Source organism: Nomascus leucogenys, chromosome 14 (assembly GCF_006542625.1).
Source record: "Nomascus leucogenys isolate Asia chromosome 14, Asia_NLE_v1, whole genome shotgun sequence".
NCBI classification, from domain to species: Eukaryota; Metazoa; Chordata; class Mammalia; order Primates; family Hylobatidae; genus Nomascus; species Nomascus leucogenys.
This window is the reverse complement of record NC_044394.1, coordinates 3359938-3371341: the sequence shown is the minus strand read 5'-3', so window position 1 is coordinate 3371341 and position 11404 is coordinate 3359938. Positions and strand designations below refer to the sequence as shown.

General features: G+C 38.7%; 1 pseudogene; it reads left to right on the top strand.

Annotated features, from left to right (window-relative positions):
- The first annotated feature begins 2156 nt into the window (after positions 1 to 2156).
- On the top strand, positions 2157 to 3067 carry LOC100591793 (annotated as a pseudogene).
- Positions 3068 to 11404: the final 8337 nt, after the last annotated feature.

The window sequence follows — 11404 nt, the reverse complement described above, 5'->3', positions numbered from 1 at the left end:
GATATCTAAAATAGTTGAATTCATGGAAGCAGAGATTAGAGTGTTGGTTGCTAGGGCCAGTGGGAAGGAGGAAATGAAAAGTTACTACTCAAAGGGTGTAAAGTTTCAGTTATGCAAGATGAATAAGTTCGAGAGACCTGTTGTACAACATTTTGCTTATAGTCAACAGTACTGTATTTTACACCTTAAAATCTATTAAGAGGTTAGATGTCTAAGTGTTCTTACCACAATAAAATTGTTTTTAGTAAAAGAGGAAATTTCTGTAGCTAGATAAGTATGAGCAAGATTGTGGTGAGAGCTGAGACTGGAAAAAGTAAAGACCTGTCTCTACACAGACCTAGACGATACAGTAAAGAAATGTATCTTGGAGTAATTGGAAAGCTTTAAGAAAGCAGTGGCATTATTTTTTATTTGCTTATTACAATGAGCACTTTAGTATAAGGACAGCAGAACGGCTTCTAGAGGAAAATAGAATGGCTAGGAGATATGGCATTAAAGTAATACATGATAAAAAAAGATGTAATGGCATTTTGGATTAACATAACGTTAATCCAAATGTCGCAATGGATGTAAAGAAAAGTAGACAAGTAAAAGGAGTTTCAGGAAGCCTTTGGGACAATTTGATGATGACCTGGGAGAAATTCCCAGGGTCTCTACAGATTTGTGCTTTGGAGCATCATACTTTAACCTACGAGTAGTTACAGTATAAATAATAAACAATTCTGAAGATGGAGATAGAGGCATAAAAACATGTGGTAGATGTACTCATGACTAACTCCTTGATTCTTGATTCTGACAGGGATCAAGGAGAGTTGTTTTTTTGGGGGGAGTGTGTGTGTGTGTTTTTGTTTTTTTAAGATAGGGTCTCCTTCTGTCACCCAGGCTGCAGTGGCACCACATCTTAGCTCATTACAGCCTCAGCCTCCCAAGCTCAAGCAATCCTCCCACCTCAGCCCTCATGAGGTAGCTGGAATCACATCCAGCTAATATTTAAATAAAACTTTTGTAGAGATGCAGGTCTCCCTATGTTGCCCAGGCTGGTCTCTGACTCCTGGGCTCAAAGAATCCTCCTGCCTTGACCCCCCAAATGGCTGGTATTACAGGCATAAGCCACTATGCCTGGCCTAAGGAGAAATTCTAGAAAGCATTTGCATTTGAACTGGTCTTTAAAGGCTATAGAAGTTCCATACTAGGCAAGATGAGTGAAATGTCTGTCTTAAATGTTCCTTTCTCGTAAACTCTTAGTTTATGAGAAAGCGTCTGCCATTTTGTTTGCTCCCTTTTTTGCCCATAGGTCACCATGCTTAGTATCCTGTAATCCTCCTACCTTAACCACTGCTAACCATATCCAAGAGCGTAACTCAAAGGCTGCCTGTAATGGTTTTCCTAGAGTGTCTGGCTAAAAGCATACAATCTGGTCAGGTGCCACAGGTCTGTCTATTTTTGCATAAAGACTGTCTTTATCAATCACGCTAACTGAATTAGCTTGCTAGAAAATAGAAGCAGGGTAGAAATAGCTCAATCATTTTAATGGTGGAGTTCTAGGGTGAGGAGGACTGGATGCTTTTTTTTTTTCTTTTTTGAAACGGAGTTCCACTCTTGTTGCCCATGCTGGAGTGCAGTGGCATGATCTCGGCTCACTGCAACCTCTGCCTCCCGGGTTCAAGCGATTCTCCTGTCTCAGCCTCCCGAGTAGCTGGGATTGCAGGCACATGCCACCACCCCGCACTAATTTTTGTATTTTTAGTAGAGACGGGGTTTCATCATATTGGTCAGGTTGGTCTTGAATTCCTGACCTCAGGTGATCCGCCCACCTCGGCCTCCCAAAGTGCTGGGATTACAGACATGAGCCACCACGCCGGGCCTGGATGCTTTTTTGGGGGGACTGACCAGATAGGCAGGACTTGAGAAGAAGCCTTGGTCCTAAATAACATTTCACTTCTCCAGGAGGACTATGTGGTACTTCAGAATTTTTGCCATTTTCTTGCTTTTCTGACCTTGACATATCTCTGTTGATTGCAACAAAGTAGCCAAATTAATTCTGAACATACAAACGAAATACTGTTTTAATAATCTCACCTGTTTCTCAGAAAAAATGCAAGATATTTGAGGCTTTAAAAATTGCAAAACTAGCTTCTTCTCCAAGAAAACACCAAATGGCGGATGACGCAGGTGCAGCGCGGGACCCGGAGGCCCTGGTGGCCTTCGGGGCCCTGGGATGGGGAACCGCGGTGGCTTCCGCGGAGGTTTCGGCAGTGGCATCCGGGGCCGGGGTCGCGGCCGTGGACGGGGACGGGGCCGCGGAGCTCGTGGAGGCAAGGCCGAGGATAAGAAGTGGATACCTGTCACCAAGCTGGGCCGCTTGGTCAAGGACAGGAAGATCAAGTCCCTGGAGGAGATCTATCTCTTCTCCCTGCCCATTAAGGAATCTGAGATCATTGACTTTTTCCTGGGGGCCTCTCTCAAGGACGAGGTTTTGAAGATTATGCCGGTGCAGAAGCAGACCCGTGCCGGCCAGCGCACCAGGTTCAAGGCGTTTGTTGCTATCGGGGACTACAACGGCCACGTCGGCCTGGGTGTTAGGTGCTCCAAGGAGGTGGCCACCGCCATCTGTGGGGCCATCGTCCTGGCCAAGCTCTCCACTGTCCGCGTGTGCAGAGGTTACTGGGGTAACAAGATCAGCAAGCCCCACATCGTCCCTTGCAAGGTGACAGGCCGCTGCTGCTCTGTGCTGATGCGCCTCATCCCTGCACCCAGGGGCACTGGCATCGTCTCCGCACCTGTGCCCAAGAAGCTGCTTATGATGGCTGGTATCGATGACTGCTACACCTCAGCCCGGGGCTGCACTGCCACCCTGGGCAACTTCGCCAAGGCCACCTTTGATGCCATCTCTAAGACCTACAGCTACCCGACCCCCGGCCTCTGGAAGGAGACTGTATTTACCAAGTCTCTCTATCAGGAATTCACTGACCACCTCGTCAAGACCCACACCAGCGTCTCCGTGCAGCGGACCCAGGCTCCAGCTGTGGCTACAACACAGGGTTTTTATAGAAGAAAAATAAAGTGAATTAAGCCTGAAAAAAAAATTGCAAAAATACTGGTCTCATGCTTTTATTAAGTTGAAACAGTTCAATATTTTCAAATTAAAAATATATAAATGGATTTTAACATCAGCATTATCAAAAAGTTTCAGAAATCATTTGCTAATGTGAAAATGCAGAAGTTTGATTTTTTTTCCAAAGAATCTTCCGTGTAATTAGGTTCAATAACTTAACTGATGATAGGAGGAATCTGTACTCTCTAATCCATTTAGTATTTTCATGTGATTTATTTCAGTGAGAATACTAGCTATGTCAAATGTAAATTCAAATATCTTATTAACTATTTGAATGATATTAACTTTTAATGTCTTTTTCAACATAGAATCAATCCCTTATGATGCAAAAAGTTTGCTTCAAAATTAAGACTTAACAGTTTTACCAAAAGTTGCCAATATATATTTGTAGATAGGGAAAAAATCTGAAAATTATAGTAGTGAAAAGTTTCTTGTTACTAGTATAATAATCATCAAAAGTTATTTTCTATATTAGATTTCTCTGTTGAACAGTATTCCCGTCAAGTTACAGTGAAATAATAATAAACATTTCGGTGATCTTTTGAACCCTGAAAAATATTGAGGCTTGTCGATGAGCACAAAAAATAAATTTCAGAATCTTACTGTGGTTTTGTACAGAGTCTGCATCAACTTAAAATGTTACAAACTGCTGTTTAAAAACTAGCTCTTTAGCATTCTTTGACAATTAGTTTTGTATAAGCATGTAATTATTTTAGGTTTGTATCTTACCCATCTGTTTTCTTTTATTTATAGAAAAACATATAAAAGCATGGAAAGAATCTCCTTTATTATCAAGTATTTCTGTTCGGATTTTTAAAACGTTTCTAATTTATATTTGCTCATAGTTTTAAATTTTTTGTGTTAAATATATTCATATAAACGGCTTAAAAGTGAGAGCAAAAGCTGCAATTACTTTACACCAACCTAATACTATTATGTGACTTAAAAAAAAAACAACATGAAAACAGAAACAGAAACAAAAACAAAATCACATTCTTGGTCTACCCCTTACGTGCACCAATGTCTACCCACACCCTAACAAACACTCTCTTATTTTTTATGGTAATTTTTACTATTTATGTCTGTATTTTCTAAAAATAAAAGTCACATTAATATTTCTTTTTTTTTTCAATTAGACAATATCTCTTCCCGTTCTTCCATGAAAAAAATGATTTAACATACACATAACATGATTCACTGTTGCCCATACGGAAGTATTTCCCTGTCTCCATTTCCTCAGTATAGTTATATGACAGTCTGTGGTTTAATCAACAGTCTTCTCTTCGCTAAGAAGACATTATACTCGGTTGTATCATATTGTATACTAAGATCACACAGTGTTTCTTGTAAATGTTCTTGTTTCCTTTAGCATTAATAATTGTCTATTGATAGCTATTTCCACATATCTATCATTGATTCTTCTCTTAAATTCTTAACACATATTTATTTATTTATTTTTAGGAGATGAGGTCTCACTCTGTCATCTAGTCCAGAGTGCAGTGGTGTGATCATAGCTCATTGAAGCCTCAAACTCCTGGGCCCAAGCAATTCTCTTGTCTGAGACTCCCAGGTAGCTGGGACTACAGGTGTGCACCACCATACCTATTCTTCTCTCAGATTTTTTACCAAAAATGTAACACTCATTTCCACATAGTCAAATACATCAGATATTCTACTAGTTCTATTGATATTCCAGTGGAACTGTCATTCCTGGAGTCCTCTACCCTTTGCCTTACACTAGATAGATTAGGTCCTGTGCAGCTCCTCCTGGGACCAGCTTTGACCTTCATTGTGGAAACTGTCTTTTCTTGTCTTTTATGCAAAATATAAACCTTGCCCTTTACTTCCCACCCTATATAAATATTAACTTCAAATGGATCATAGATTTACATGAAAGGATTAAAACCATAAAACTTCTAGAATATAACAGTAAAAAATAGTGACTTTGGTAAAGAGTTATTTAATAGAGCATTAAAAGCATGGACTATAAACAAGAAAATGGATAAATTAAAACTCATTGAATTTTTTTAATGGTCTTCAAAAGATATAGTTAAGATAATTGAAAGGCAAATCACAGGCTGGGAGGAAGAATTGCAATATATATACACACACATATATACACTATATATATATATACACACACACATATATATGATATATATATACACACACACACATATGTAATGTGTATGTATGTACACACAAAAATATACCAAGAATATATAAAGAAATGTACAAAGAATATATAAAATATATAGAGAATATATATAAAGAATATATAAAGAAAATATGAAGCCTTACTACTAGAAAATATGAAGAAAAATCATTAAAAAATGGAGGGTAACAAAAGATTTGGACACTTAAGTGAAGATATACAAATGACACAAGAAAAGTTGTTCAATATTATTAGTCATTAGAGAAATGCAAGTTTAAACCATAATTAGACACTACTACTGGGCCAGTCTTAATTTATTGCTTTTCAGCTGCACATTTGCCCTTCAACACCAGCTGTGATATTGGACCGGCTATCTTAAGCATTCTTTTTTTTACAGTGAGCAGAATGCTAACCATACTCAGTAGAGGGCACACACTGCCGGAGGAAGGGGATTCTCTTGCTAGTTCTAGCTGCTGCACAGTTGTTCAGTGGTGCAGTTGCGTGGCCATCCTGTACCGCTCTGCTCCAGCCTTGAGTCCAGACTTTGTCATCTCTAAGCAGACCTAGAAATGTGTATCAAAATCAGGAATGATGATAAGGGAGGCTGAGAAAACTACTGAGGTCTAGGAAGAACGGCCCAGAGAAGGAAGAGCTAGGATAACAAATAGTATGTTCTAGAGGAGTAGGTGAGAGAAATATCTCAGAAATTACCAGATATAAGGGATACCTGTTCCTAATGAATTCTTGCATGTTTATGGCTATATTTTCAGTGGGCTAAAACTGTTTAAAGATCTTTAGTTAAACAAGACAGTTCAACTAATTACTCAGATTCTTGAAGCTACCATGTCGCAGAAATGGATTTGATCCTAGCACTAGTAGGTTCCGAAATCTGCCAACATTACAAAGATATTTAACAAACTATATTTTATAGAACACTTATTTTACTCAATTCCGATAGTCTATTGAGGAGTGTTTAGGGTGAGGTTTCATGAGCAAAGTTTGGGAAATTCTGATAAAATAGTGTTCTTTATTGAAATATTTTTAGGAATATACTGATTGTTACACAGGACACACATACAACATGTAACAAATACATTTCACCTCCAAAATATTTTCTTAAAAGGAATGTTTTGGGGGACTGTTTGCTGCAGAACGTAATTTGGAAAGTATTGCATTACATCTTGTGACCCATTATGATGGCCTTGTTAATTCTCCTTTCATGCTGTTTAGGCATAGCATTATGTCCTCAAAGCAGTTTCAGTAAGAGAGCCACCATTTACTTACTCTGAGAATGGGAGATGTAAGTTATTTCATTTCTGTGTGATTTTGTAATACTCCAGCCTCCTACAAACAGGCAGGAGAATCAAGCTAATAATCACTAGGAAAAGAAAATCTACATGGCTAATGGTTTCTTGAGCATGTGCTAATTGCTATTTCTTTTGCTGCCTTACTGGATACCTTAGAAAATCTATACTGAAAGCTGTAGATTCTTCTACTGTATTGCTGCTTTATTTTTGACAGTTTCAGAGACTTCTAAGGATTTACAGGTCCCCTCCTCCTCCACTATTGTTTTTTTTTCTAAATAGAACCACTTTTTCAGACTCTTCTAAAGGTTCTTCACAGTAGTTACTTAAGCTAGCTTGTCTATTTTCCTCTCGGTAGTTTTCAAGTGCTTAGAGATATAGTCTTTAACTTACAAAATCCTTTTAAAAAGTAGTAGGTTTCAAGAGAGTTTGTAGCCCATTGAAGAGTAGTAAGAAGCAGCTCTAGAGAATGTAAACTGTATCCAATATATAAGGCGATGGTAATATTTTAGCAATTTTGTAAGCTATTTTATTAAATAAACACATTGGAAACAATTCTGGATATTTTTTAAAAGCATGTAATTTTACCACTTGAATTCAATGATAATTAGTGTCTTAGGGTAATTTTTACACTTATCTCTCTCAGAATTTCCTTCCAGTGTGGCATTCTGCTGTTTCACATAAGAGCACACAAACACTTTTCCATGGTGTTTCATGTTTCCCATGAACATAAGTTTAATGACTGAAGAATATTCCAGTGGTTTATTTATTCCCTTTTTGAAGCACTTTAAGATTATTTTCTGTTTTTTCTCTGCGAGTACTTCTGTAATAAACATATGGTATATAAAAGTTTTCTCCATATTTTGAACTCTTTATGATAGTTTCTTGTAAGTATGATTATAGGGTCAATGGACATGAACACTTTTATGGCTCTTATGCTTATACTCAAATTGCTTTCTAAGAGGTTGTACGAATTTACAGTGCTACTAACTACATATGAAAATCAGTCATTTTAGGGCCATCTTACTATTTAGGCAATTCTCAATGATGCTAATTTATGCACTTCTGTATTTCCAGTTTTTAATGGCATTATCTGTAATAGGGAATAATTAGGATATTAGTAAACAGACCACACAATCTGCTTTTGTTTCCCACCGAATCTGTATAGTAAATACAGTTGACCCTTGAACATTTCAGGGATTAGGCACACCAACTCCTCCTGCACTTGAAAGTCCTTGTATAACTTTTGACTCCCCAAGAACTTACCTAATAATAGATTACTGTTAACTAAAAGCCTTAATGATAACACAAACTGTTGATTAACAAGTAATTTGTAAGCTATCCGTATTACATACTGTGTTCTTACAATGAAGTAAGCTAGAGAAAAGAAAATGTTGTTAAGAAAATAATAGCTTTTGTTTTTCACTGGCAAGATGGCCAAAAAGGAACAGCTTCAGTCTGCAGCAATCAGCAAGACCAATCCAGAGACAAACCACTGCTCAAGGAAATAAGAGAGGACACAAACAAATGGAAAAACATTCCATGCTCATGGATATTAAGAATCAATATCGTGAAAACAGCCATACGGCCCAAAGTATAGATTCAATGCTATCCCCATCAAGCTACCATTGACTTTCTTCATGGAACTAAAAAAAGCTACTTTAAATTTCATATGGAACCAAAAAAGAGCCCATAGAGCCAAGACAATCCTAAGCAAAAAGAACAAAGCTGGAGGCATCATGCTACCTGACTTCAAACTGTACTATAAGGCTACAGTAACCCAAACAGCATGGTACTGGTACCGAAACAGAGATATAGACCAATGGAACAGAACAGAGCCCTCAGAAATAACACCACACATCTACAACCATCTGATCTTCGACAAACCTGGCAAAAACAAGCAATGGGGAAAGGATTCCCTATTTAATAAATGGTGCTGGGAAAACAGGCTAGCCATATGCAGAAAATGGAAACTGGACCCCTTCCTTATATCTTACACAAAAATTAACTCAAGATGGGTTAAAGACTTAAGTGTAAAATCTAACACCATAAAAACCCTAGAAGAAAACCTAGGCAATACCATTCAGGACATAGGCATGGGCAAAGACTTCATGACTAAAACAACAAAAGCAATTACAACAAAAGTCAACATTGACAAATGAGATCTCATTAAACTAAAGAGCTTCTGCTCAGCAAAAGAAACTATCATTAGAGTGAACAAGCAACATACAGAATGGGAGAAAATTTTTGCAATTTATCCATCTGACAAAAGTCGCATATCCAGAATCTACAAGGAACTTAAACAAATTTACAAGAAAAAAACAACCCCATCAAAAAGTGGACCAAGGATATGAGGACACTTCTCAAAAGAAGACATTTATGTGGCCAAGAAACATGACAAAAAGCTCATCATCACTGGTCATTAGAGAAATGTAAATCAAAACTACAAGAGATACCATCTCACACCAGTTAGAATGGTGATTATTAAAAAGTCTGAAAACAACAGCTGCTGGCAAGGATGTGGAGAAATAGGAATGCTTTTATACTGTTGTTGGGAGTATAAATTAGTTCAACCATTGTGGAAGACAGTGTGGTAAATCCTTAAGGATCTAGAACCAGAAATACCATTTGACCCAGCAATCCCATTACTGGGTATATCCCCAAAGGATTATAAATTATTCACGATTAAGACACATGCACATGTATGTTTATTGCTGCACTATTTACAATAGCAAAGACTTGGAACCAACCCAAATGCCCATCAATGATAGACTGGATAAAGAAAATATGGCACATATACACGATGGAATACTACACAGCCATAAAAAAGAATGCGTTCATGTCCTTTGCAGGGACATGGATGAAGCTGAAAACCATCATCCTCAGCAAACTAACACAGGAACAGAAAACCAAACAATGCATGTTCTCACTCATAAGTGGGAGTTGAACAATAAGAACACACGGACACGGGGAGGGGAACATCATTCACTGGGGCCTGTGGGGGGCTTGGAGGGTCAGGGGGAAAGGGAGGGAGAGCATTAGGACAAATACCTAATGCATGTGGGACTTAAAACCTCAATGACAGGTTGATAGTTGCAGCAAACCACCATGGCATATGTATACCTATGTAACAAACTTGCACCTTCAGCACATGTATCCCAGAACTTAAAGTAAAAAAAAATAATAATAAATAAATAAATAAATAAATAAATAAAATTACAAGGAAAAGAATATATTAACATATTTACTATTTATTAAGTGCAAGTGGATCATCATAAAAGTCTTACTCCTGGCCGGGTGCGGTGGCTCACGCTTGTAATCCCAGCACTTTGGGAGGCCGAGGCGGGCAGATCACGAGGTCAGGAGATCGAGACCACGGTGAAACCCCGTCTCTACCAAAAATACAAAAAATTAGCCGGGCATGGTGGCGGGCGCCTGTAGTCCCAGCTACTGGGAGAGGCTGAGGCAGAATGGCGTGAACCCAGGAGGCGGAGCTTGCAGTGAGCCGAGATTGCGCCACTGTACTCCAGCCTGGGCGACAGAGCGAGACTCCGTCTCAAAAAAAAAAAAAAAAAAAGTCTTACTCCTTGTCATCTTCACACTGAGTAGGCTGAAAAGGAAAAGGAAGAGGAGGGGTTCATCTTTCTGTGTCAGGGTTGGCAGAAGAAAATTTACACAAAAGTGGACTAGGGCAATTCAAACCCATGTTGTTCAAAGGTAGACTGTACATTTAAAAGCAAAACATTTAACTGCCACCTCCTACACACTCCTCTACGTGTTGGAAGAGTAGATTTTATGTTGTATATTAGAAGTGCCTTCAGGGTCCTTGTCTAGTCCACACTGATTCTTTGTGAGTTGCCAGGGATGGGTTCTTCCAGGCAAATTTTATGATGCTGGCTTTCTCCTTCCCAGCAATCTCATGGAAACAGATTGCTACCTAAACCAGATTCCCTCTTACAAGTTCTAGAACCAAGAGATAGAAGCTCTGAGTCAGTCTACGTTTTCTCTGCAACTGAAAGTTCATGAAAATTCAGGAACTGGAGGGCATAATATACAAATGAGCATCAGAGAGAGGGTTTCTTTAGAAAGAAACAGAGGCAAGAGACACATTGGGGAAAGAGATAGAAAATGAAAGACTTCTTTGGTCCCTTTTGGCTTTCTGGTTTCCACATCCAGTCCCTGGTGTCCCAGGCTATTATTCCTATCTAGTATTTTATGACATAGTCAGATATTAGTTTAACGACTTTCTTTTTGCTTAAACAAGTTTGAGGTACCCTTTATTCCTTGTGACCAAATGATCCTTGACTCAGGCAGGCAGACAATAAACTGTGAAAGACAGCGGGTGCTTCTGCTAAGTCAACTTGCCTCCCTCTGAGTCACTCTCCCCAACCCACACCCCAGCACTGCTGCCAAGAGCCAAATACTGGCTGCTGTTCCCTTGCCTCCTGGGACCACAAATTTTGAGTTATAATGTACAGTCAATAGCTCCCTGTGAGATCAGGCTGAGGCTGGAACTTCTGAAATTGTACCCTTGCTTGGTTTGTTTCTGTTTTCTGCCCAGCTTCTTCCTCTCCCTTACCAGTTACTTCTAGGAACATTTACCTTATAAATCAATTGCACTCAAATCCTTGGCTACTAGTCTGTATCTGCGATAATTCCACCTAAGACAATGGTTCATCCTGCAAACACTAGGAACAGAGTACTTGTACACAATAAAGTAAATGAGCTGCCAGGTATAATTCTGTATTATTGGAAAATCAAATTAAATCTGATATGTTAAATATCAGCTAGTCTTCTTACTAATAAGGAAATTATATGCCGTGTTTTATT